The following is a 27,252-nucleotide window of genomic DNA, read 5'->3' as shown; positions in this document are numbered from 1 at the left end:
AAACCGATTCTACATCTTGATCCCCTGAACCAAAGTCATCTCGTAACTATTACACAAATGCCATCCTTGATCAACAGTGCTACCACCACCCCTCCCCACCTTTACCTAACTTCCTATTCTTCTTGAATGTCATATACCCCATAATATTCAAGACCCAATCTTTGTCATCCTGCACCCATATCTCTGTAATGGCTATCAGATCATATTTATTTACTTCAATGTGCGCTATCAATTCATTTACTTTGTTATGAATGCTACACGCATTCAGATACAGAGCCTTCAGTTTTGTCTTTTTGTTATCTTTGTAACATCTGGTCTTGACTATTGGAGTATTCTTAGGTTTTATCTCTTTGCCCCTTTCCTGCTATTCTATGACCCTAATTTCCCATATTACTATTGTGGTCTCCTGCCTTGAATCTACTCCTTGATTGCCACATCTATTAATACTTGATCCCTCACCCCCCTCCCTCCCTTAGTTTAGTTTAGAGCCCTCTCTACTTCCCTAGTTATGTGATTCACAAGAACACTCATCCCAGCATGGTTCAGGTGTCCCAAGGGTACAGCCCGCACTTTCCTGAGTACTGGCGCCAGTGCCCAACAAACAGGAACCCACTTCTCCCACACCAGTCTTTGAGCCACGTATTCATCGCTCTGATCTTATTTGCCCTATGCCAATTAGCACATGGCTCAGGTAATAATCCAGAGAGTATTACCTTTGAGGTTCTGCTTCTTAATTTGGTACCTAGCTTCTCATACTGACTATGCAGAACCTCCTTACTTGTCCTTCCTACATTGTTGGTACCTATATGGACCATGACAACTGGATCCTCCCTCTCCCAATGCAAGTTCTTCTCCAGCCCTGAGAAGATGTCCTGAACCCTTACACCAGGCAGACAACACAGCCATCTGGACCCTCTCACTTTGCTGCAGAGAATAATGTCAATCCCCCTCATTATACTGTCCCCTACTATTGCTACACCGATTCTACACCCTGATCTCCTGAACCAAGGTCATCTCTAACTATTGCACAGATGCGATCCTTGATCAACAGTGCTACCCTTCCACCTTTACCTAGCTGCTTATTCTTTCTATCCCTATTCCTATTCTTCTTGAATGTCATGAAGAAGGGTCGAAACGTTAACTGTTTCTCTTTCCACAGATGCTGTCAACTTTGTTTGTCTCTCCACAGATGCTGTCAGACTTGCTGAGTTTTTCCAGCGTTTTCTGTTTTTATTTCAGATTTCCAGCATCCGCAGTATTTTGCTTTTATACTACTACATTCCTGTTTGGCCCCCGCCCACCGTCGCTTGAACGGCTTCCTGTACCATGGTGCCATGGCCAGCCTGCTCATCCATGTTGCGGACCTCGCTTTGGTTCACACAGGTTGTGAGCGCCTCAAACCTGTTTGACAATTGCAAAGTTTGAGGCTCCTCCACTACTGTCTGCTGGGTTCCATTACCTGCCTCACTCATGGTCACATCCTCCTGTCCCTCACTGCTGACCAAAACAGACGACCCTATTCTAAGAGGTGTGACCATCTTCTGGAACAAAGTGCCCAGGTATTTCTCACCCTCCCTTATGTTGCGCAGTGTCTGCAGTTCAGCTTCCAGATCAATAACCCTGATCCGGAATTCATCTCGCTGCTTACACTTTCTGCAGATGTGTTGTCCTGGATTGCCTTGGTGTCCAAAAGCTCCTACATTCCACAGCTGCAGCATAACACCTGACCTGCCATTGTTACTTATGTTATTTAGTTAATTTAATTACTCACTTAATTAACTTAGAACGATTGCTATGTATATCACACCTCTTTCCCCCGTGCACTGAATTCCCAAATGAACCTAATTCGCTACTCACCCAGTCTCTGTCTCACTGTGGCGTAGTCACCTATCTCCTCGTGCGCCCCTTAATGATTAAACGAGTGATGAAATGAGGGATGAGTGATGAGATGGGTGATGAAATGAGTGGAGTCAACTATCTAGTTTAATTTCAACAAGTCAGAACGTTTGCAACTTCTATCAATTTTAAGAATTCAATACACTTAAGATTGTGCTGACCACCTGAAGTGTTTCAATATCAAATTCTTAAACCTGTGCCAAAATGTCAAAGCAGTATGTCTGTGCTATGTAAAGTGTATGCTTTTCTTTATTTCAGGCATCTGTGTTGTATTTTGGCTTTAAGATTTTATTTGGAATCTGTTTTCTGAAACTACATAATACCAGGCACTAAATTTCATTGCATGTGAAGTTCTTTGCCACGTTTCCAAGAGAGTGACATTATTCTTATAAATGAACGCCCTTCTCACCCTGCAATCAAATTAACTCAAATCATTATAAATCTAAAGCATAACAATTTTAAAAATACTTTATCGTTCTTTGAAGTTTTTTCACAAATTATTTAATCAATCAAATTTTAAAAAAATTCTAGTTCTTTCAGTAATTACAATTAGAACATTTTAAAAGAGTCAATTACAAAAGGTTATGTTTACTATCAAGACCACTTTGCTTTGTTCTTCTAATATCTGTTTAAGTTTTAAATATAATTTAAACATCTGATGTCAATAAACAATTAAGATGCCGAATTGAAGGGATGAGCAAGCTGAATTTTCATTATCAAAGCTATGGTATAAATACAAGAATGACGCAGTATCGACCATGCATGTTGACTCAATTCTTTCACACAACTTCAACAATCTCTCAAGCAAGTACCAATAATGATGTCATCAGTTTCTATTTAAACAATATATTCAAATATTTATCGCATTTTAAAAAAACAACATTAAGGTGTTACCATTAAGTAAAATGATTCATGTTTGACTTTATTATGAAATTCCCATTTGGATCAATTGAGTTAATGATTGCAGCACAATAAGATACTAATTGAAGAACAATTGCTATGAAGGGATTTAATGGTAAAACAGTGTAATAATAGAAGAGCTAAGAGAGAAAAAAGTTAGAAGAGATACCAGAAAGAAAGTGTCTGTGTGATAGAGACAAATAGAGAACGAGCAAGAAAGAAAGAGCTGTCCCAGCCTGACCAGAGAAATGATATTGCTGTATAAGACTCTACACAGGAAGTGAAAAACAGATTATTCTTAGTGGTTTTTTTCATCTTTGAAATGACAAGAAATGACCTGTACATATCAATTTTCCTTTTGGTTGTTTTCAGTACTTTTGCCCTACTGCAGCGTTCCAAAATGCCCATCAATACCAATTTTCTGCCTATGTCTATCTAGCTGTTTCGCATGGAATTCATTATACCAGTTAAAACTCTGGGAATGAAAACTATTCTTTTCTTTCATTCACTAGTGCAAATTGAAATGATTTAGATTTTGTACTTGCTGGGAATATCCTGGCATGCTGAAATGGGAAGTGTTACTTGTGAAACTTTGAAGATTTTAAATAATTTTGGTATATATTTAGGGAAAAATGTGATCATTAGATAAAATAAACATTATAGTTATAATTTGACAATGGAAAGTTAGGCAGTTTTCAATTAAGATCAATTGTCTCCACGTTTTCAGAATATAAATGACACTGGCAAGATTACTTGTCTCTTGTTAGCCTGAGTAGGCAGTGGTGGCCCTTTTTTTTTTGAACCATTATAATTGTTCTTACAACGGAGTGGCGTGTGCAGCCACATTTGAAGGGATTAAGATTAACTGTGTGGTTTTGGATGAGAGTCATCTCTATGTCAAACTGACTAGGGATAATAGGTTTTCCATACCTGAAGGACATTAGCAAACCATTTGCCTCATTAGCATAATCAGCAGCTTTTATGGTGACAACTCACTAATTGCCTGTTTTATTGATTTCAATTTTATAATTTGCCATGATGGGAGTTGAGTTATAATCTCTGGATTATGAATCCAGTACCATAACTACTTCCCCAATTTTTTTCCTACTGTCCTTAAAATGCTTACTCTTCATTGTGTTACAATCTCAGTCGAGATCAGTAACCTTCTTCTAAAAAAAAAGCATCCAAAATCCCAGTTATTTGCTGAAAGAATGAATCCACAAGTTTCTACGGTTTAAAATAAAAGAAATTTGGTATACAAGAGTCAAACAAAGCAAACACTAAATTCTACCTTAGCAAATTGCCTAAATCCCAGAATCAACATAAGTTAAACATGAATTAACAGGCAAATTGTGGTCAATTATAAACTATAAATTACACATTAAAAGGCAGATGCAGCCAGGACAGGTCATATGAAATGGTTGGGCAGTCCACTCAGAATATATGTCATCAATCTCGGTTTTAAAGTTCTTCAAATCTCTGTCTGCCTCCCTAAGAATTTCAGATGCTCTTGGATTTGACACTATGATATGTAAATTATCAAACCTGGTTTACAAAGTCCTCAGTGGGTTGATTAGAATCCTTGGACACTTAGCCCTAGAAATTTGAAACAGCTACCTATGTGTCCAAGCCCCTTGCCTGAAACAGGTATTTAAAACTTTGCATATGCAACCAGAGGGCCTAATGCTTTTTTGAATGCCTATTTCATGCAAAATTGGGCTTCTTTGAATGTAGCTTATGCTGGGCTGCCTGTATTAAGGTGATTGGCAAAAGGACCAGAGGTGACATGAGGAAACATTTTCTTACACACCATCGGGGATATCCAAGAGGATAGTGGTCACAAATGGGATAAGGCGACTTTGGAAGGTGCTAGAGACGTGCATCCTCAAGGGGCCGAGGGACCTTTGTGTATGACCCACACGACTGACTGTATCAGTCTGTGAATGAGCAGTGTTGCTGTATTAACGATTGCAGCAATCATCAGTGCTTTGGATGGTGGGGAGACAGAGTGGATGGGACTGTGGCCCTCAAATACCTGGCTGCTGCACCCCATCTCACTGACACCTGCCGACCTGGCCGCTTGCCTCCTCCCCAGCTCCATGGCCTGCTCCTAATATGTGGTTAGGTGCTGCAGCACGGCGTGCCCACTACCAGTCTGCAAACGTTCCTGGCTATTGTGCTCTGTTTTTGCCTGCAGAACAGAGAAGAACATTTATTGGGGCTGATCGCTCATGTACTCTGCACATGCACGCCGCACCCCAACCACAGTGGCCCATCTGAGGCCTCCAGCGGCTCCTGTCCATACTACTGGTGATCAGTCACCAGAAGATAGTACTGCTGCTCCTAACCTCCTCCCCCAACTGCCACATTGGACAAATTCGGCGTCCATCACTTTGAATAACACACGGGTCTTAGCGCCCATGGCAAGGACGCGCAACTAGGTGCGGCGCCGAGGCCAGCAGATGGCTCTTGGCCACGACACCTTGAGGCTCCCCTTCCACGGAGTTATGATCACTACCTGGAAAATGCTCCCCCACTGATACCTCTACCACTTGCCCGGCTTCATTCCCTAAAATTAAGTCCAGGACCACCTCCTCTTTTGTCGGACCTTCTACGTATTGGCTTAAAAAGCTCTCCTGGATGCATTTTGAAAATTCTGCTCCCGCTAAACCTATCACACTTTGACTAACCCAGTTAATGTTGGGGAAGTTGAAATCCCCCACTATTACTACCCTATTATTTTTATACTTCTCTGAAATATGCCTACATATCTGCTCTTCTATTTCTCTCTGATTGTTTGGCGGCCTATAGTACACTCCCAGCAATGCGATTTTTCCTTTTTGTTTTTCAGTTCTACCCATATGGCTTCATTTGAGGAGCCTTCTAAGATATCAGCTCTCCTTACTGCTGTAATTGATTCCTTGATCAATATTGCTATATCCCCTCCTCTTTTACCTCCTTCTCTGTCTCGCCTGAAGACCCTATATCCTGGAATATTGAGCTGCCAATCCTGCCCCTCTCTCAACCATGTCTCTGTGACAGCAATGACATCTATGGGAAGAATTTTCGGGTCAGCGAAAAGCCCAGGTGACCTTTGCATTTGTCATGGAACCTCATCCACGGGTGGGATGAGGTTGCATGAAGTGTTTAAAAATTCAATAACATTTAAAAAAAAAATTCATTGACATGTCCCAGCTTTGTCACATGAGGGGACATGTTTTATAAGTTTTTAATTTCTTTATTTAAATGTTTAAACCATAAACTAATCTGTGCCTCAGGGAGATTTGTGCACTCTTTTGCGCGTTTGTGCGAAAGAGCGCAGGCCACGACTCAGGGAATCTACCCCCGCCCGCGCAGGGAGTGCTCAGCGCTTTTGGGCATGCGTCCGTAGGTCGCTGGTTCAATTCCAATTCGAAGGAAACCCTGCTTGTATTTGCTGTAAACTTCACTTGACTGATGGCAGCGCTCTGAACTCGTCACTTAGACCTCACTTTAGAGATCAGAACCAGCGCCTACGTAAAATGGCAGTGCAGACCCGATCGGGTTCGCGCCCGCTCCCCACCCCGGACTGGGGGAAAATTTGTTAATTTGTGCCCTCAACTCATCTGCCTTATTCGTCAGACTCCTTGCATTAAAATAAATACCATCCAACCTTGCCAAACTCCCTTCTGCCTTAAATGGCCTATAATATCTATGCCTCCCAGACTTACTTGCTCTCTCTTCTAATTTTGGCTGTTCATCCCCCTTTGTTTGAACCTCCTTTCAGGATCCCATCCCCCTGCCAAGTTAGTTTAAACCCTCCCCAACAGCATCAGCAAACCTCCCTGCAAGGATGTTGGTCCCATTCCGGTTCAGGTGCAACCCGTCTGCCTTGTACATGTCCCACCGCCCCCAGAAATAGTACCAATGTCCCAGAAATCTAAAGCCCTCCCTCCTGCACCATCTCTCCAGCCAAGCATTCATCTGGACTAACCTATTTCTATACTCACTAGTGCATGACACCGGAAGTAATCCAGAGATTACTACCTTTGAGGTCCTGTCTTTTAATCTGCTTCCTAGCTCCCTAAACTCTGCTTGCAGGACGTCATCCCTCTTTCTACCTGTGTTGTTGGTACCAATATGTACCACGATCTCTGTCTGTTTGCCCTCCCCCTTTAGAATGCCCTGCAGCCGTTCAGTGACATCCATGACGCTGGCATCAGGGAGGCAGCATACCATCCTGGAGTCACATCTACGGCTGCAGAAACGCCTGTCTGCTCCCCTTGCTATTGAGTGTGCTACCACTTTTGCTCTTCCCCTCTTTTTCTTCCCCCCATGTGCAGCTGAGCCACTCACATTGCCATGAGCACGGCTGCACTCCCCAGAGGAACCAACACTCTCACCGTTTTCCAACACAGAAAAACAGTTCTCGAGCGAGATGCACCCTGGGGATTTCCTGACTACCTGACTGACACCTTTCTTCTGACTGATGGTCACCCCTTCCCTCTCTGTCTGCACTTCCGTAAGCTGTGGGGTGACCACGTCTAAAAACGTGCTATCCACGAAACTCTCAGCCTCATGGCTGCACCTCAGTGTCTCCAGCTGCTGCTCAAGCTCTGAAACTTGGAGCTGAAGTAGCTGCAGCTGGTGGCACTTCCTGCACACGTGGTCGGTCAGAGTGCAAGGACTTCCCATATGTTGCAGGTGATACATAACATGGGACTGAGCTGCTCTGCCATGCCTCTAGTTGAAAAAAAACCCTTACTTTAAGTTAAATACAGTAAAAAAAAGTTAAATTAGTTATGTACTTTAAATAAAAACTAGAACTCTTACGTTTCCTTAGCTTAATCTATTTTAAACTAGAGAAAAACACTTACCCACTACTCACCAATCAGTTCTCACCTTTGTGCTGATGTCACTTTTTGAAGCTTCCCTGCACTCGCGCTGGTTCTGATCTCTAAAGTGTAGTCTAAGTGACGAGTTCAGAGCGCTGCCATCAGCCAAGTGCTGTTTACAGCAAATACAAGGAGGGTTTCCTTCGAGTTGGAATTGAACCAGCGACCTAAGGATACCAGTTCTATAGTCACCTACAGTCCTCCACTCTACCAGCTGAGCTATCGAAGGGGAGCCTCCTCATTGTTTAATGAGCGCATAATTCCATCATGTATATCATTTGATCGTCACAATTTTCTGTGGCCTGGAGTATTTTCCAAGAGCACTTATCGCCATATCAATCGTAGGCGTGTCTTCTGTGAGCTGCTCAAATATTTGTTGGCCTTCTGCTCCAAGACAATGTACAAGTATCACTACAACACCTGGACTGTCCTCCCTGAAGTCAGCAAGTAGGTCTTGAACCCTGAAACCCATCGATCCCACGACATGGGAAGAAAGAAATGGTGCTGGAGCTAGTAAATTTAAACTTTTCTCCGTCATCCTCATTGCTAATCTGTTTGTTTGTTGATTAATTGCGTATTTATATCTCAGCACAATGCAGATTATACAGGTTATATGTATGTAGGAAATTTATTTACAAGAGTTCTGCAGTCAAAAAATGTCTGCACTCATGCTGCAGCTCTGACTTCTAGTACCATCTAGTTTGTTTACTTTTTCTGAGTTCACACTCAAGCTTAACAAATCAAGCACAGTGAGCATCAAAAGTAAACATACTCACTTAATCAAATACAGAACAATTGAACACCACAGTTAGAGCATCACATGGCACCCTACCCCTCATCTCTCCAACCACTTACTCCTCTCCTGTGAATTACCTAAAGGGTACTGCCCAACTGATGCATACTCACCGATTTTCATTTAAGTGAGCTAAGCTTGAAATTCAGCATTGAGTGTGTCTCTGACCTACTCATTCCAGCACAGGGATTGGATTCCTGCAATCAGTATGAACCAATTTCTAGTTTAAACAGGGCAGTTAAAGTTCCTGCCGCACAGCAAGCAGACCATGTTAAATGAGTTTTGTGTGGTAGGAACCTGAATGGCAGCTATCAGTCTCAGGCTAATAGCTGCAGCATAAATGCTCTCTCAATCACATCATTTCCACAGCCTCTTCATAGCTTAAACCTATTTCCATCTGGTTAGAATCACAAACTCTCTGCAAGCTTGTCTTAATATCATGGGAGACAAAAACTAGTATGGGCTTTAACAGTAAGTTTGAACCTTCAATGTTCAGGCTTACTGTATGCAATCCTTTTAATGTTCTGTTTTCTTTACTCCTCATGATATTTTGTTATATTTGATTAATATTATACGTTTTGTTAGGATTTATTCAGATTTTGATATTCTATTCAACTGACAAATGAAGACTTTAGAAACAGAGTCAGTATTTTCTCTGGTAGTATTAAATTTACTTCATTTAACTAATACGAACTTCTGAAAACTGAACAATGCATGTTTTGAATTTGGTAAATGATGCAGCATAAAAAATGCATGCTTAGCACCTGTGGCACACTAAAACCCCTTTAATGAACATGGAACGAACACTTAACAAACTTGTTTGTCATCACATCACATCACATAAATAATTCATCTGGCATGCCACCTCCCATGCTACTTACTTTTGTTTTAGGCCTCTTACTGTTTAGAAACATCTATAAAATTATCTGCATAACTGTTGTTTTGCATTGTGATTTGCAGAATTTATGAAGCAAAACTCAATAGACATTGGAAAGATCAGTTCTCATCATGAGCTGTTTTGTTTGACTTAAATAAATTTTACTAGTTTATAAGAAACATCAAAAAAAACCTTGGTCAGGCTAAGCTGGACTTTAAGTAATAGATAACATTAAGGAAGATGATGTGTCATAGGAAATAAACATCTAAGCATTCCAATGGCTTTCAGTGTGGTTCATGCTCAGTGAAATTATTGGATGTTTTAATTATGTATCTAAACTGACAGCAAGTCATTTCCTATAAGAGTAGAGGTTATAGCTATTCTATAAGGATTAATGACAGAACTGATTTAGCTTCATTAATGCACAGATAAGTTTAACTTTGCTTGTAGTTGCACCTGCTACTTACTAGATGGATAAATTTAAATTTGTTGTAATCACTTTCAAGTAGGGATGGACATAGTCAATACAGAACAAACTAAATTTATTAAATATTGCATTAGGGTAATAAGATGACGATTTTAGTTTCCTTTGCATCCTGAAACAATTATAGCCAGAGTAAAAGAGAATACTTTCTGCTTATTTTCATTCAGGCTCAGGTTTCTGTTCAGGTTTGGAGTGTGAAGCTCAAGCTTGAACCTGATACAGGTAGGAGTTTCATCCAAAAGGGAGTGTAATGCTCCCCAAGCAATTTAGTATTCCAGATCCAATTCATAGGCATGAAGTGTGAGGTCCAGTATTGTGTGTAAACCTTAAAAGTAGGAGGACATTTAAAAGACAACACCACCTCCACTTTTAAGAGCAGGCTACTTATCTGCATATTCTTTTCTGAATATAAGTTGCCCTTTCTCTTCATACTACTCCCCATGACCCCATGACACTGTAAGGCACATTACAGCCAATGAAGTGCTTTTAAAGTGTATTCATTTTGGGAATGTAGGAAATGCTGAGCCAATATGGGCACAACTCGCTCCCACAAACAGCTGTATGATAATAATCAGATAATCTGTTTTAGTGATGTTGGTTGAGGGGCACTGCGGGGAGACATCCCTGCTCGTCTTCAAATAAAGATCCTTTAGATCCACATGAGAGCAACCAGGTTTAACATCTCATCTATAAGACAGCACCTCTAACAGTGCAGCACTCTATCAGTTCAGCTCTGGTGTTTCAGCATGGATTATGTTCTCAAACCTCTGGAGCAGGTCTTGAACTCACAACCTCTTCTGAGCCAGAGGTGAGACTGCCACCAACAGAACCACACCTGAGTTGATAACCCTCAGCCTCTCCTTAACAAAGGCTGGGTTGGTGCCTTTGGGGTTTTCCAAAAAAATTTTAGAAATTGTGAGATGTTTCCTTTAATGTCACCATCACTTTAAAATTGACTTGTGTGTAATTTTCTTTTACCATCACTTTCCCAGACATCTAAGTCTGCACTTGGCATTGTAAACAATTGTAGAAATGACCTTAAGCTTGAACATTGAGTTCTATTTGTCCTTTACCTTTAAGACATTTATGCTCTGCACTTTCTAAGAAGAAGTTGTCCTGATGAGTGCAGGACGAAAAGCTTTGGCAAAAATGTTTTTCGGCAGGAAAGTTCTATACTACCAAGTGACTTTCTAAGAAGATTTAGACCTGCAGAAAGAAGTTAAGCCTTTAGAATCAAGTTATAGAATGTTACATCCCAGAAAAAGACCACTTGCCCCATCAAGGCATCACATGAGCCACTTGACTTAACGACACCCACACACTAACTCCCTAAATGCAGGAAAAAGCTCTGTTATCCGGCATGTTTTGGGAATGGGAGGCACCGGCTAACCAAAATATGCCAGTTAACTGAGATGTAAGGTGAGTTCCACATTTTCATTCAATGAGAAAGCTCCAAGATGATCATGTGGGTATTGAGGTTGTGCGACATTTGCTGGAGCGTGAATGGAATGAGCAGTGCAGAGGGGAGATGGTGCTGCAGAGCAGTGGGAGACCGAGACTGGAGTGAGGACAAGCCGTCGATAACTATCACTGGTGAGTTTGACATCTCCAATAAAAAAACAGACCCAACAGACCTGACCCCAGAATTCTGGTTAATAGAGAATTCTGGTTGGTAGAGTGCCAGATAACATAAATTTTACTGTACAGAATTTTTTAAAGCAAATATCTAACTCCCTTTCAAAGAAAACTATGGACCCTGCTTAAACAATGATTTGTAATAGGGGATTGTGATGAGTAAGAAGGTTACCTAATTTTTAAAAATCTTTTGGTATCTTACACTATAGGTCTTAGCCATCATCTGGGTTTCTCAATATAAAAGAAACCCCTGATGTTGTTCACAACAATCAAAAGTTATTATTTTAGAAAGGGCATGTAACTTGATTCAGAAATATTAAATTCAGTGATTTCCTCAGAGATTCTCTTTCTGTGCAGCAATAACTTCACAGGAAGTTTTGCAGAGACTCAAAGAATTTACAACAGAGGAGCGGGAGCAGCTCTTAGAGAATTCCTGGCCTATATTTTCTATTTTCCAAAATAATTTAAATCCAAATGCTTGTTAAATCAAGAGAATCCTCTTAAATCAAATCCTCTATGGCCACAGGAGAGGTGCCAGAGGACTGGAGGACAGCGAATGTGGTACCATTATTCAAGAAGGGTAGTAGGGATAAATCAGGTAATTACAAGCCAGTAAGTCTTAACATCAGTGGTTGGGAAACTATTGGAAAAAATTCTGAGGGACAGGATTAATCTCTACTTGGAGAGGCAGGGATTAATCAGGGATAGTCAGCATGGCTTTGTCAGGGGGAGATCATGGCTAACAAATTTGATTGCATTTTTTGAGGAGGTGACTGGTTGTGTAGATGAAGGTAGTGCAGTTGATGTAGTCTACATGGACTTCAGTCAGGCTTTTGACAAGGTCCCGCATGAGACAATGGTCAAGAAGGTAAGAACCAATGGGATCTAGGGCAATTTGGCAAATTGGTTCCAAAACTGGCTTAATGGCAGGAGGCAGAGGGTGATTGTCAAAGGTTGTCTGTGCAATTGGAAGCCTGTGACGAGTGGTGTACCGCAGGGATCGGTGTTGCGACCCTTGCTGTTTGTAGCGTACATGAATGATTTAGATGTGAATATAGGAGGTATGATCAGTAAATTCACAGATGGCACGAAAATCGATGGTGTCGTAGGTTGTGAGGAGGACAACCTTAGATTACAGGACGATATAGATGGGCTGGTAAGATGGGCAGAGCAGTGGCGAATGGAATTTAATCATGAGAAGTGTGAGGCGATGCATTTTGGGAGGATTAACATGGCAAGGGAATACACAATGAATGGTAGGACCCTAGGAAGTACAGAGGATCAGAGGGACCTTGGTGCACATGTCCATAGATCCCTGAGGGTAGCAGCACAGGTAGGTAAGGTGGTTAAGAAAGCCTATGGGATACTGGCCTTTATTAGCCAAGGCATAGAATATAAGAGCAGGGGGGTTATGTTGGAGCTGTATAAAATGCTAGTTAGGCCACAGCTGGAGTACTGTGTGCAGTTCTAGTCGCCACACTATAGGAAGGATGTGATTGCATTGGAGAGGGTGCAGAGGAGATTCACCAGGATGTTACCTGGGCTGCAGCATTTCAGCTATGAAGAGAGACTGGATAAGCTAAGGTTGTTTTCCTTAGAGCAGATAAGGCTGAGGTGGGACCTGATAGAGGTATACAGAATTATGAGGGGCATAGATAGGGTAGATAGGAAGAAACTGTTGCCCTTAGTAGAGGTGTCAGTAACCAGGGGGCATAGATTTAAGGTAAGGGGCAGGAGGTTTAGAGGGGATTTGAGGAAGGGTGGTTGGAACCTGGAACACACTGCCTGAGGGGGTGGTAGAGGCAGGAACCCCCAGAACATTTAAGAATTATTTAGATGAGCACTTATATAGCATACAGGACAATGGGCCAAGTGCTGGAAAATGGGATTAGAATAGATAGGTGCTTGATGGCCGACACGGACATGATGGGCCAAAGGGCCTGTTTCTGTGCTGTATAACTCTATGACTCTAAAAATACACATTTTTTTCTTCAAATTAGAAGACATTGCTAAATTAGCAGAGAAGTGTAAAATTTTGTTTTGCTTGAAATAACTGTGGTGGATGTGGTTTTTTTGTGATTCAATCGGGTAATGTTGAATAATGTAGACTGTAATACTAGATTAGTATCCTAGAACGTTTGCTTGATTACAGTGCCAGGGAGAAAGGGTAAGTTAAAGGATTAAGGGAAAGCATTCTGGTAGCTAAGCCTCTTTAAAAGTTTAGTTTGGCGCATTCACCTCCCTCAGGAGACAAATAATGTTGTCTTTCTACAGATAATTGGTTTCTGTAAAGCACCCATGTATAACTAGCAGCTGCACCTCATGGCGAGATTAATGACAAAGGAAAGGATATGTGATTATAGTAGTGGACTAGTAGTCCAGAAATCATGGCCTAAACATTAAATCCCATCAAGATGGTTGGGAGAATGTTGGGCTAGGGGATTAAAAATTACAGACAGGGAATATGACCTCAACCTGTCATGTACATGCCCACTGTTGTTTTTAAAGTGGCATGTTTTTGTTTCAGATTTCCAGTATCCGCAGTATTTTACCTTTACGTTATGATGAGCCTTTGTAAGACATTGGTTCTGATTCAACTAAACCATTGTGACCAATTCTGGGCACTGCATTTTAGGAAGGATGTGAAGGCAGAAAAGATGATTCCAAGGATGAGTTACATGGCTAGCTAGGATTGTTTCCCATAGTGAAGAGAAAGTTGAGAAGAGATTTGATGGAGGGGTTCACAACCATGAAGGGTCTAGACAGAGTAGATAGGGAGAAACTGTTCCCATTGGCAGAAGTGTCAAGAACCAGAAGGGAATGATTTAAGGTGGTTGTCAGAAGAAGTAATAGTGACATGAGGATAAGTTTTTTATAAGTGAGAGAGTCTTTGGGGTCTGGAATTCACTACCTGAGTGTGCTGTTTAGGCAAATTCAATTGTGACTTTCAAAAGCGAAATTGGATAAGCACCTGAAGAGAACAGAAAGTGCTGGACCATGGGGCAAGAGTGTGTAAATGGGACCAGCAGAGTTACGCTTGCAGAGAGCTGGCATGGATGCAAGGGGCTGAATAGCCTCCTTCTGTGCTGAAATTATTCAAAAAAACACAAAAATAACGCGAGGATAAACTTTGTAACATTTGATGGGTGCTTTTCTTGCTGTAGACCAATCTTGATTCCTTTTGTATCAAGACCCAGAAAGTCTGCCCTATAATTTTGGGCCATCAGACATTCCACAAGAGATGAAAACATTGTGTATTATATACCATAATGCTATTGTCTCAAAATGTGTATTCTCTGACTAACTGAACAATGTCACAGGAGATCTATTAAACCATAGATACAGTTAATAACTTCTTTTAATAACACTGTATTAACTTCCTGTAATAAATTGTTCCTTTACTACTGCTTAAATATTTTCATTCAGTCAGTTCATATATTACATGTAGATAGCTGCTAAATTAAAATAACTCAGCAAGAACTGGTAACTTATCGAAGAAAATCCTTTTATTCTCTACCTTGTAGTTAAGAGGTAAAATGTTGCACTTGCAGGAATGCCAAGAGCACACAAGGAATTTTGCATTCCGACCTGTGATTTTGCATTCATTAATTTTAAAGGCAGGTAATTATGGTCTGGGGAGCGTTTTGTGATATGTTGTGCAAAGGAATTTTTTTACCACTAGGTGCATATTTAGAAAATTTATATTCCAGGATTTTAAAAAAACTGCTGCTGCGTTCTTTGCATTACGGCTGGTTGTTTTGTCCTTGCTTTCAATAAGCACAGCACATGACTTATGAGGTCCAGTGCAATGATGTTCAAAACAGTAACATCACAGTCCCTAGAGGAGTATAAAAAGTGCAGGGGGGAACTTAAAAAGGAAATTAGGAAAGCCAAGAGAGTACATGAGAAAACATTGGTGGGTAGAATAAAGGAAAACCCAAAGGGTTTTCTTTTAATATATAAAGAGCAAGAGAATAACTAGGGAAAGAGTAGGGCCAATTAGGGACCATAGAGGTAATCCGTGGGTGGACCCGGAAGATGTGGGTACAGTCCTCAATGAATACTTTACGTTGGTCTTCACAATGGAAAAGGACGACGCAGGTTTAGGCATCAGGGTAGAGGACTGTGAAATATTAGAGGAAATTAACAGAGAGAGGCAGTTTTAGCGGCCTTAAAAGTGGAGAAATCTGCAGGCCTGGATTAAATGTATCTCAGACTGTTGGGAGAGGCAAGGGATGAGATATCAGGGGCCTGGCAGTAATTTTCAAATCCTCTCTGGCCACAGGTGAGGTGCTAAAGTACTGGAGGACTGCTAACATTGTCCCATTATTAAAAAAGGGAGGAAGGAATAAACCAGGAAATTACAGGCCAGTCAGTCAAACCTCAGTGGCGGGGAAGTTACCAGAAAGAATTCTGAGGGACAGAATATATCTACACTTGGAGAGACACGGATTAATCAGGGATAGTCAGCATGGATTTGTCAAGGGAAGGTCATGTTTGTCAAATTTGATCAAATCTTTTGAGGAGGTAACCAGGAGTGTTGATGAGGGTAATGCATTTGATATGGTCTACATGGACTTTAGCAAGGCTTTTGATAAGGTCCCTCATGGCAGACTGGTCAAGAAAGTAAGAGCCCATAGGATCCAAGGCAAAGTGCACGTTGGATCCAAAATTGGCTGAGAGGCAGGAAGCAGAGGGTGATGGTAGAGGGATGTTTCTGTGACTGGAAGTCTGTTTCCAGTGGGGTTCCGCAGGGCTTGGTGCTGGGGCTCTTGCTGTTTGTGGCATACATAAATGATTTGGACTTAAATGTAGGGGGTATGACCAAGAAGTTTGTGGATGACATGAAAATTGGTAGGTAAATAGTGAGGAGAATAACCGTAGACTGCAGGATGATATCAATGGACTGGTCAGGTGGGCAGAGCAATGGCAAATGGAGTTCAACCCTGAAAAGTGTGAGGTAATGTGCTTTTTAAAAATTTATTCATGGGATGTGGGCTTTGCTGGCTGGGCCAGAATTTATTGCCCATCCCTAGGTGCCTTTGAGAAGGTGGTGGTGAGCTGCCTTCTTGAACTGCTGTAGTCCATGTGGTGTAGCTACAACCACAGTGCTGTTAGTAAGGCAGTTCCAGGATTTTGACCCAGCGACAGTGAAGGAACAGCGATATATTTCCAAGTCAGGATGATGAGTGATGTGGAAGAGAACTTCCAGGCAGTGGTGTTCCCATGTGTCTGCTGCCCTTTACCTTCTAGATGGGAGTGGTCGTGGGTTTGGAAGGTGCTGTTGAAGGAGCCTTGGTGGATTACTGCAGTGCATCTTATAGATGGTACACACTGCTGCTACTGTGTGTTGGTGATAGAAGGAGTGAATTTTTGTGGATGTGGTGCCAATCAAGCGGGCTGCTTTGTCGTGGATGGTGTCAAGCTTCTTGAGTATTTTGGGAGCTCTACTTGTCCAGGCAAGTGGGGAGTATTCCATGACACTCTGGACTTGTGCCTTGTAGATGGTGGACAGGCTTTGGGGAGTCAGGAGGTGAGTTACTCGTCACACGATACCTAGCCTCTGACCTGCTCTTGTAGCCACAGTATTTATATAGTTAACCCAGTTCAGTTTCTGGTCAATGGTGACCCCCAGGATGTTGATAGTGGCGGATTCAGTGATGGTAATGCCATTGAACATCAAGGGGTGATAGTTGGATTCTCTCTTGTTGGAGAAGGTCATTGCCTGACACTGGTGCGAATGGTACTTGCCACTTGTCAGCGCAAGCCTGGATATTGTCGAGGTCTTGCTGTATTTTGAACATGGACTGCTTCAGTAACTGAGTATTCGCAAATTGATGCTGAACTTTGTGCAATCATCAGCGAACATCCCCACTTCTGAACTTATAATGGAAGGAAGGTCGTTGAAGAAGCAGCTGAAGATGGGCCGAGGACACTACCCTGAAGAACTCCTGCATTGGTGCCCTGGAGCTGAGATGACTGACGTCCAACAACTTCAACCATCTTCCGGAATATTGTCAGGGCCCATAGCCTTTGCAGCATCCAGTGTCCTAGCCATTCCTTGATATCACGTGGAGTGAATCTATTGGCTGAAGACTGGCATCTGATGCTGGGGACCTCCAGAAGAGGCCGAGATGGATCATCCACTTGGCATTTCTGGCTGAAGATTGTAGCAAATGATTCAGCCTTATCTTTTGCACTGATGTGCTGGGCTCCTCCATCATTGAGGAAGGGGATATTTGTGGAGCCTCCTCCTCCAGTGAGTTGTTTAATTGTTCACCACCATTCATGAATGGATGTAACAGGACTGCAGAGCTTAGACCTGATCCTTTGATTGTGGGATCGCTTAGCCCTGAATATCACTTGCTGCTTATGCTGTTTGGCACACAAGTAGTCCTGTGTTATAGCTTCAATTGGTTGACACCTCATTTTTAGGTACGCCTGGTGCTACTCCTGGCATACCTTCCTGCACTCTTCATTGAACCAGCGTTGATCCCCTGACTTGATGGTACTGGTAGAGTGGGGGATATTCTGGGCCATGAGGTTATAGATTGTGTTTGAGTACAATTCTGCTCCTGCTGATGGCCCACAGCACCCCAGTCTTGAGTTGTTAGATCTGTCCAAAATTTATTCCAATGGTAGTGGCGCGCAACACGATGGAGGGTATCCTCAATGTGAAGGCGGAACTTCGTCTCCGACGAAGTATGTGCAGTGATCACTCTTACTGATACTGTCATGGATAGATGCATCTGCGGCAGGTAGGTTGGTGAGGATGAAGTCAAGTATGTTTTTCCCTCTTGTTGGTTCCCTCACCACCTGCCACAGGCCCAGTCTAGCAGCTACATCCTTTAGGCCTGGTCAGTATTGGTGCTACCGAGCCACTCTTGGTGATGGACATTGAAGTCCCCCACCCAGAGTACATTCTGCACCCTTGCCACCCTCAGTGCTTCCTCCAAGTGGTGTCCAACATGGAGGAGCACTGATTCATCAGCTGAGGGATGGCGGCACGTGGTTAGCAGCAAGAGTTTTTGCCCATGTTTCACCTGATGACATGAGACTTCATGGGGAGGGCTAACAAGGCAAGGGATTACACTATGAATGGTAGGACCCTGGAAAGTACTGACGATCAGAGGGACATTGGTATGTATATCCACAGATCCCTGAGGGTAGCAGGGCAGGTAGATAAGATGGTTAAGAAGACATATGGGATACTTGCCTTTATTAGCCGAGGCATAGAATACAAGAGCAGGGAAGTTATGCTGGAACTGTATCAAATGCTGATTAGGCCACAACTGGAGTACTGCGTGCAGTTCTGGTCATCACATTATAGGAAGGATGTGATTGCACTGGAGAGGGTGCAGCGGAGGTTTACCAGGATGCTGCCTAGGCTGGAGGGCCTGAGTTATGAGGAAAGATTTGATAGGCTGGGAAAACTCAGCAGCTGTAGAGAGAGAAAAACAAAGTTAACGGTTCGTGTCTGTATGACCCTTCTTCAGAGCTCTGAAGAACTTGAAACTTGACTCAAAGCGTTAAATTTGTTTTTCTCTCTCCACAGATGCTTTCAGGCCTGCTAAGTTTTTCCAGCATTTTCTGTTTTTGTTTCAGATTTCCAGCATCCGCAGTATTTTGCTTTTAATTTGGATAGGCTGGGATTGTCTTCCTTGGAGCAGCGAAGGTTCAGAGGGGACCTGATAGAGGTGTATAATATTATGAGGGGCATAAATAGGGTGGATACGAAGGCAGTTTTTATATTAGTAGAGGGATCAATAACCAGGGGGGATAGATTTAAGGTAAGATGTAGAAGGCCAAGAGAGGAGTTGAGGAGAAATGTTTTCACCCAGAGGGTGATGGGAGTCTGGAACTTACTGCCTGAAAGGGTGGTTGAGTCAGAAACCCTCGTAACATTGAAGAAGCATTTAGATATTCACTTGCGTTGCCATAGCCTCCACTGCTATGGGCCAAGCGCTGGAAAGTGAGATTAGTGTAATTAGATTTTTGTTGACTGGCGCGGACACAATGGGCCGAATGGCCTCTTGCTGTGGTGTAAACACCTATGAGTCTATGAGTCTATTATGTGCTTGCCTTCATAAAGCTCAGATGAGTTATTGCACTATTGTATAAAATGCTCCTCAGTAACTTGATATATCAGGTAGCAACATTCAACTCCATAATCAAATATATGCTCAGATTTTTGCCGCGATGGATAGCCTCTTTGTCATGGTGAAAATGGGTGAAAATTGGGGTCCCGCCCATTTTTGCTGGGGGTGGAATGGGGGCGGTTCGTGTTTTGCACATGCACGGTTTACGGAGGCAGCTGGCCATTTAAATCTTCAGTTGCCTCCACTAAAGTCAGATTTTGGTAGGCCAGGAGTGTGAAGCCCTCAGTATGCAGATTAGACCTGGTAAGAGCTGGTCTGAACTTTGTGGATTTGTTTTGCTCGCTATAGTAAACTTTTGGAGTGGTAATGAACCCTTTGGATCTGGTCCCAGGACACCTTTGGGGGAGGTCAGGTGCCCTTTGCAATTGCTAAAATTAGGCATGAATGTGCATAGAAAGTGCATGAACTCATTAAGTTTAAAGTTCATTGAAACTGTCAATAGATATGTCAAAATGAACTGTCAAAAGCACCTGCCAAGAGGACCTGCCTAAAGCATCTGTCAAAGGGACCTGTTATGACATTTAAAAGACCTTTCCTTTAAATCTTTGAAAAAAATGCCTGAAGTTATGAAACACATGAATGCTTGCTATTTCACTCTGTTGGTATAAGCCTGAGGGCTTCCATTACTGGATTAGTGCCGCAAATCTGATTTCACAACCATCGATTATCGCAGTAGGCTGTCTGCCATTTCACATTTTAATTGACAGTTGTAAGTGGTTTTGGACTCTTTGAAGTGGGTCTATAAATTCCAATGCTTGTTGTTATAATGGATTGTGCACTTGAATGAAATGTGTGTTATAAAGCTTTATGTTGTTGAAGGAATGTAAACATGGTAAATGGGTTTTTATGAATGAGAGTGTCTCTTTCAACATAGCGAAGTCTGCAATAGACACTTAGAACTTTATTTTACAGAACTTTACTTCATCTCATCTTTGCATGGGTCCTGAGGCGTGCCCATGGTGGATACTAGGTGAGTTGGCATGATAGATGTAAGGAGAAAGGGTGGTTGGTGGGGAGGCATGGTTGGCACTAAGTTGGCATCGGGGCTGTAAAGGGGAAAGGGGGTGGGTGAAAGGGCATAGCTTTGCATGGAGGGTATGAGGGGCCATGGTGGTGGGCACAGGGGCATGGGGAGTGTGAGAGGGGATAAAGGGTGGAAGGATATTTTATGTTTTATTCTTTTTATTTTTGGACACAGTGCCAGAGCCCCAAGGCAGGCCTTCTGCCCAGCCAGCCTCTGCACCTGACAGCTTCCTCACTTCTTCCTGGGTTGTCCGCCCCGACTTCTACTCTAGCCGGCAACCCTGGACTCAAAACCCAATGTCTGGGCAGCCATTTTTAAATGTGACTCTCCGCACCTGACCTGGGAGTGAAAATCTGGGCCATGGGGCAGGATTTTCCTCCCATCGGAGGCAAAGTTGAAGGGCGAGTGTGCATAGGCGCGGTGCCATTTTATGTGGGCAGGCCAATTAAGGTCCGCCCAGCATGACGTCCGCACAGAAGCGCTATGTGCTCCCTGTGTGGGCGGGGCAGGGGAATCCCAAAATCGAGAGTACGCACTTTCACACATGCGCACGAAAGAGCGTACTCATCTCCCTGAGGCTAAGCGCAGCCTCAGGGAGATCGACTCTAAATGTCAAAAAGCTAAAAATAGAAAAATAAAATTTCTGTCACACTGTCACATGAGTTGGGACATGTCCATAATTTTTACAAAAACCTAATTAAAATTTTTAAAAACCTACATGAAACCTCACCCCACCTGTGGATGAGGTTTCATGCTTTTTCTAATCCCCGCCGGGGCCCCTGGCCTGCCCGACAACCTTAAGGTTGGACGAGTAGGACCTTTAATTACTTAATTGAATCTGTCAATGGCCTCAATTGACCATTGACAGGTTGGCAGGTATGCAGCTGATTTTGCTGCGCCCCCGCCTACCTGAAAATTTAAATGGGGCGCGTGACGTCGGGATTTCTGCCCGACGTCACCGTGCGTCATTTTCCCGTTCCCGCTCGCCGACGCGTAAAATCCTGCCCATGACGTCAAATAATATTCTTCTCTGGGATGGTGACAACAGCACAGTAAATATGTAATCAAGGCCCTTCTGTCCTATGTATCTGTTCTAAATGGATACAGTTTTCATTGGATGAATAGTTAGCTAGAGTGGCTTTAGGCATCACTGTGTTTAGTTGCTTACAGCATGATGTGTTGCACATTGGTTTGTATGCATACGTGTTTTGAAATTTCTGGAATTTCTTGTCTATCTATGTTTCAGCATCTCTTTCTGTTTAAAACTGCACCAAAGGTCGTTCAAAGGTAGTGTGGGTTTGGTATTGGTTGCTGAAAATTACTAGGTGCATGCATGATATGCAACTAATAGGGTAAAAATGACTCTGCTAGCAAAGAGTGATTCAGCAGAAGCTGGAAATGAGGAATTTCCCAAAACTGTAATTTCAGTGATTCCTTTGGCCATGAGCCATAAATTGCGATTTATTTAAGACTAAGGGCTGGATTTCCCTGCCCCAAATTGGGATGGAACAGATGCAGAACATCAAGGGCAGAATATTAATCTTGGCTGGCGTGCGTGCGCCCAACCTGGCTGCGTGTAAAATGACGCGCAATGACCTCAGGCGAGCATCCCCACATCATTGCGTAGTCCCGTGATATTTCATTCAGCCTGTAAAGCCCATTAAAAAGGTAAATAAATTCAAATTTACACTGCCCGTCCAACCTAACGCTTGGCGGGCAGGCGAAAAGGCCAAGCGGCCTTTTCACTTTTTAGGAAACCTTATCCACAGGCGGGATGATGTTTCCTAAAGCAAATAAAAATCTAATAAAAATTTTACACTTGAATTAAAAACATGTCCCTGTTCGTGACAGAGTCACATGAGAGGACATGTTTCATGACATTCTTAATTTCTTTATTAATTTTTTTAAACAGCGCTTCATCTCCCTGAGCCAGCTCTGTGCGAAATTCCCATCTCCCAGCAGGCTGGCAGTGGAGGCAAGAACCCTGGCCGGGATGACTCCCACCTCCTGATTCCTACCTTGATCTGGAAAATCTGACCTTAGGGGCGGAATCGTCCTAGATTTGCACAAAGTGCGGTAGTGGGCGGGTAAAATGACATTTTACCCACCTGCTGCGAAGGCAGGTTTTCACACCATATTGTTCCAAACCCGCTGCATTACTTATGCATTCCCGGGAAATATGCCTTTTCCATGGCGGGCAGGCTCTCATTCACCCGCCACAACATCACCTGGCCGCTTCATCACGCCAGGCACCATATTTAAAGCACAGCTGCACTCAGTGCTTCCAGCCCAGGACTGCAGCAAAGAAGACATGGCTCCCGAAGGGCAAGAAGACTGCAGCCCTCGAGTGCCCTTTGGACGCCGTGGAGGCCTGCTATGAAGTCTTCTGCTTCTGCTCTGGCTGCAGGAGGGACAGCTACATTACCACTCCGGCTTGGTAGGTGATGGCAGTGGTGATCAGTGCCAATGTTGCACAGACGAGATTGGCCATCCAATGCAGATGGAGGATGAATGATCTCATCCATGCAATCAGGGTATGGCAACCAACTCATCACTCTAAACTCACATACTCAAGCCCATCATACTTTCACTGGCATCTCACTCACTGCTAGCTCAAAGGACATCACCACCTATTCTCACACACATGCCCTCACATGCCCATCTGACGTCATCTTCTCTGGAGATTGCCTCCTCAGACCTCACCATCTTGAGGCCACTTGCACAGATCACCATGTGCCCCACGTACACCCTGGGATACCCTCCTTCCCCAGTACAGCTCCTGCAGCCTCTTCCCTTGCCTGAGGCCACTTCTCCCCATGCTCCAAGAAAGACCTTGCCCTGCAGCCATTGAAAAGCCACCCACATATGGCTAATCTGGTAGGTAGAGACCTAAAAGTGATGTGGTGCTGTCTGTGAGGCCTGGCACTGATGACAGTGAGTGCTGACCAAAGCAAGGTAGGCAAACAAACCGTGAAGTCCCGAACGAAGTGCAGCCCGCCAAGTGCATGCCTTATATATGCTATTGTGAAACACGTTGGCGTGTTTTCCTGCCAATGTAACTCTTTCGAGTACATTCACAGTTCTTGGTTTCTGGGAGTGGGACATGAACCCACAACCTTCTGATTCAAAGGCGAGGGTGCTATGAACTGAGCCACAGCTGACACCTCTTCCTGCCAATGTAGGCGGACGATCCGGCCTGAAGTTGGTGGCGGGGGGAGAGATGCAGGGAAAAATCCAGTGGGTTGGCCTTATAATGATATGCTGATGTATTACAATGAGGTTCCTGACATCCAAAGGCGGGGAACGTGGCCCGTTATTGGTGGGCGAGGTGGATGATCGCAAACTGGGGGAGAATTTTCTCCCCGCCCAGTGTGACGCGCACCCAGAAGCGCTGAGTGCTCCCTATGCAGGCGGGAGGAGTAGGCTGAGTAAGGGCCTGTGCTCTTGTGTGCATGCGTGCAAAAGAGCGCAGAAGTCTCCCTGAGGTACAGAGCTGCCTCAGGGAGATTAATTTGAATTTAAAAAATTTTGATAAAGAAAAATTTTTAGAACATGTCACATGAGCTGGGACTTGTGAATGCATTCCATTAAAAATTTTATTAAACTTTAAAACCTTCATGAAACCTCATCCCACCCGTGGATGAGGTTTCATGATAAATGCAAAGGCTGTCTGGGCTCTTCGCCTGCCCGCCAACCTTAAGGTTGGATGGGCGGCTCAGTTAATTATTTTAATTGGTTTTTAAATGGCCTTATTAGGCTTTTGACAGCGGGTGTGCAGCCGCTTCCGGTGCATGCCTGCCGAACTGAGGATCTGAATGATGCGTGGTGACATCGGGACGCATGCCTGACGTCACCGCGCGTCATTTTACGCGTTGGTGAGCGGGGCCTGCCCCCACTCACTGACCCGAAGATTCTGGCACTGGTTTCACAATGTCATGAAACTGATTTTTGGCTTTCTCGCCATATTGTTTGCTCACACCACTGAACACACCTGATGCCAAAGGGCGCGGAAAATCTCGGCCTTGGTGTCAGATAAGCAATCTGACAGCATAGAGATAAAAGCAGCAGAGTTCAAGCTAATTAATTGGGAGCTGGAAATTGTCCTACACGACTTTAGTTAGAGCAGCTTCAATACTGGAAGGGATGGAAATTTGATTACAGAGAATCATAGAGAGAATTGCAAATGAGGTGATATGTGCATGAACCTTGGAGAGTGTTATGAGCATTTTAAGAACGGATGAGGAGGGACGAACTGACTCCCTTTTATTTAGCCACCTCTGTTGGTCGCAACAACGGTTTTTCAATTTCTTTTCCCTGTAGGTGCCTTTTCCAATTCAAATGTACTTACTTTTTAATAAGGAACCAATCAAATCAGGTTTTCTTGAGTCAAAGGAAGAGGAAGTTTGTTACCTACTAAACCCGAGGAAAGCAAGCAAGAACCCCCTCTGAAAGGAAGTGCGAAGAGAGAGACATTTCAAATGAAACCTTCATACATCAAAACCAAGGAAGAGATTAAAATAATAAGTTCAAATAAAAGTTAAAAGAATATACAATTAAGCCCTTTGCTTGTGCCTGTTTAAAATTCCACTGGTCCTTCCTTGACGTCCTTTAATTCTACTAGCCTAACCTTGGCCTTTTTAAATTCAAGCAGCTTTTCATTAGCTACTGCAACCCTCACAGATTCTATTACCTCTTCAGGGTGTTTAAACCATTCTTGATTCCCTGTACTCCTACAGATTCCTGCAGGCTTTCTCTAGCCTCTTCATACTGTTCCTGTACTTTTGGGAGTACCATTCTCCAGATTGACTCAGCTGCCAGTTTCAGATAACCATACTGTAGTGTCCTCTGTCTGCAGTGCCACTTCAGTCCCCTCTGAGGGAGTCTGTCTGGCCATAGACTGTGTTATCACAGTCAGGGAAAATGTATTTTCTCTTGTAGTTGTTCTGTCTTTCTGACCTCCCTCAGCTTCTCCAGGATTACTGGGGCTGCCATCACTTTTGATACCGCCAGGTCATTGCTGAGGAGCAGGTTGACCCCACTCACAGGCAAACTGGGGACAACATGGTCACCAGTCCTGACAGAAGGTTGCACTCCAGGTGCACCCGGCATAAGTGAATGGGTGTGTACCCCCCTTCAATACTGTTTATCAATACCTTGGCACCTACTGCACCCTCTGGTGGGAAGGTCATGCCTTTTGCCAACAGTTGTGTTTCGCTAGCCCCTGTATCCCTCAGCATCACTATAGGCTTACTCGCTTTGCTCTGGGGAAATGTGGCCACTTTTCCTTCTGATATGAAATTCTTGAAACTCCCAGGGATTTAAAAAAACTCATCTGCTCTCACAGTAGTGTGTCTGCAGGGATGTGCTACAGCAGTCAGAGCCTTGGCCTAGTCTGCTATGCTGTCTGTTTGACTCCCATTTTACGCACGGGGCTTATGTGCCCCGCTAAATCCCACAGCTTTTTCCCATAACCTCCAGCAGTCAGCACAAACGTGTCCTATCTAGGCTTCCTAGCTTTTCTTCTCAGCACCATCCTTTCTGCTTGAGGAGGGCTCTCCGTATTTTAAACTGTCCCTTCTCTCCCATGGGTGCTCAATTTCCTATCAGTCTCTCACCTTTTATCATTTTCAGTTGGTTGGGGCTGACTAGGGAAGAGTTTCCTTTGGGATGAAGATTTGTGGGTGGAGTTTTTAAACTCCTGAAAGAGAATTATTTCATGAAGGTTTTTGTAGATAGGCTTCATTTAAGTGTCTGTACCCATTGGTCAAAAGTGAGTTGCTTAAGCCTTTCAAATTCCAGGTGTGTCTGGTCAGATTGCTTCCTGAGGGTACAGAATTTCTGACGGTACACCTCTGGCATTAACTGGTACGCACTTAAAATAGCCCTTTTTGCTGCCTCATAGCTTGTGGCACTTTCCTCAGACAAGAGGGAGTAAATCTCGTGAACTTTTCTGAAAGCTTACTTTGCAACAGCAGGAACCAGTGTTGGACTGGCCACTTTATCTGCTGTGCTAATCTTTTGAAAGAGATGAAGAATGCGTCCAACTCTGCCTCTTCAAATTTAGGGATTAAATGGTAAACCTTGAATGCCTCAGCCCTTAAGTCTAAACTGGAGGTGTCTTCAAGGGACACAGTGGAATCCCTACTTCTCAGCTTGAGCTGTTTTAATTTAAACTCCCTTTCCTTTTCTCTTTCACTCATCTGGAATTCTCTCTCTTCTCTCCATTCCCTTTCTTGCTGTCTTTTTGGGAAACTTTCTCTCTTTCTTTCTGTCTTCTTTGGAAAGCTCCTCTCTAATTCTTGGAGTTCTGACTCTCTTCTCTGTTCCAGCTGTATTCTCGCCAATTCTAATTCTTTTCCGACACTTGGCTTAGGTTCACAATCTGATTCTATAGCCATGCATTTTAACATTGTACATATTACGGCTATTGGGTGAAACTCTAATTCTACTTGCCTAGCTATCACTTTTAACTCGTCAAGGGACAGAACTTTTAAATCCTCATGTGTAACTTCCCTCTGTTCTAGAAAAGCATTGGCATCAAATGTGGACATTTTACACTTTAGTATTATAGACCTAAGAAAACCTTTTGCAGTTTTAAAATTTTTTTCAA

General features: G+C 43.3%; 1 protein-coding gene, 1 long non-coding RNA gene and 1 other non-coding gene across 3 annotated transcripts in view; 2 read left to right on the top strand and 1 right to left on the bottom strand.

The window, feature by feature from the left end:
• The window catches only part of LOC144679992 (uncharacterized), a 34,608-nt gene extending 9,522 nt beyond the window's left edge, over positions 1–25,086 (top strand). Inside the window, exons 2-3 of the long non-coding RNA XR_013576468.1 lie at positions 20,531–20,588; positions 25,002–25,086. This is a non-coding gene — a long non-coding RNA (uncharacterized LOC144679992). The remainder of the gene's footprint in view (positions 1–20,530; positions 20,589–25,001) is intronic.
• LOC144679989 (piezo-type mechanosensitive ion channel component 2-like) overlaps positions 1–27,252 on the top strand; it is a 1,019,816-nt gene that overhangs the window by 49,931 nt on the left and 942,633 nt on the right. The window lies entirely within an intron of this gene.
• Positions 7,810–7,899, bottom strand: trnay-gua (transfer RNA tyrosine (anticodon GUA)). The gene is given in 2 exon segments: positions 7,810–7,845; positions 7,863–7,899. It is a non-coding gene; the product is annotated as a tRNA-Tyr (tRNA).

Source organism: Cetorhinus maximus, chromosome 4 (assembly GCF_964194155.1).
Source record: "Cetorhinus maximus chromosome 4, sCetMax3.hap1.1, whole genome shotgun sequence".
Classification (NCBI taxonomy): domain Eukaryota; kingdom Metazoa; phylum Chordata; class Chondrichthyes; order Lamniformes; family Cetorhinidae; genus Cetorhinus; species Cetorhinus maximus.
Note: the sequence above shows the minus strand (reverse complement) of the source record. Positions and strands in the feature narration are given on the sequence as shown.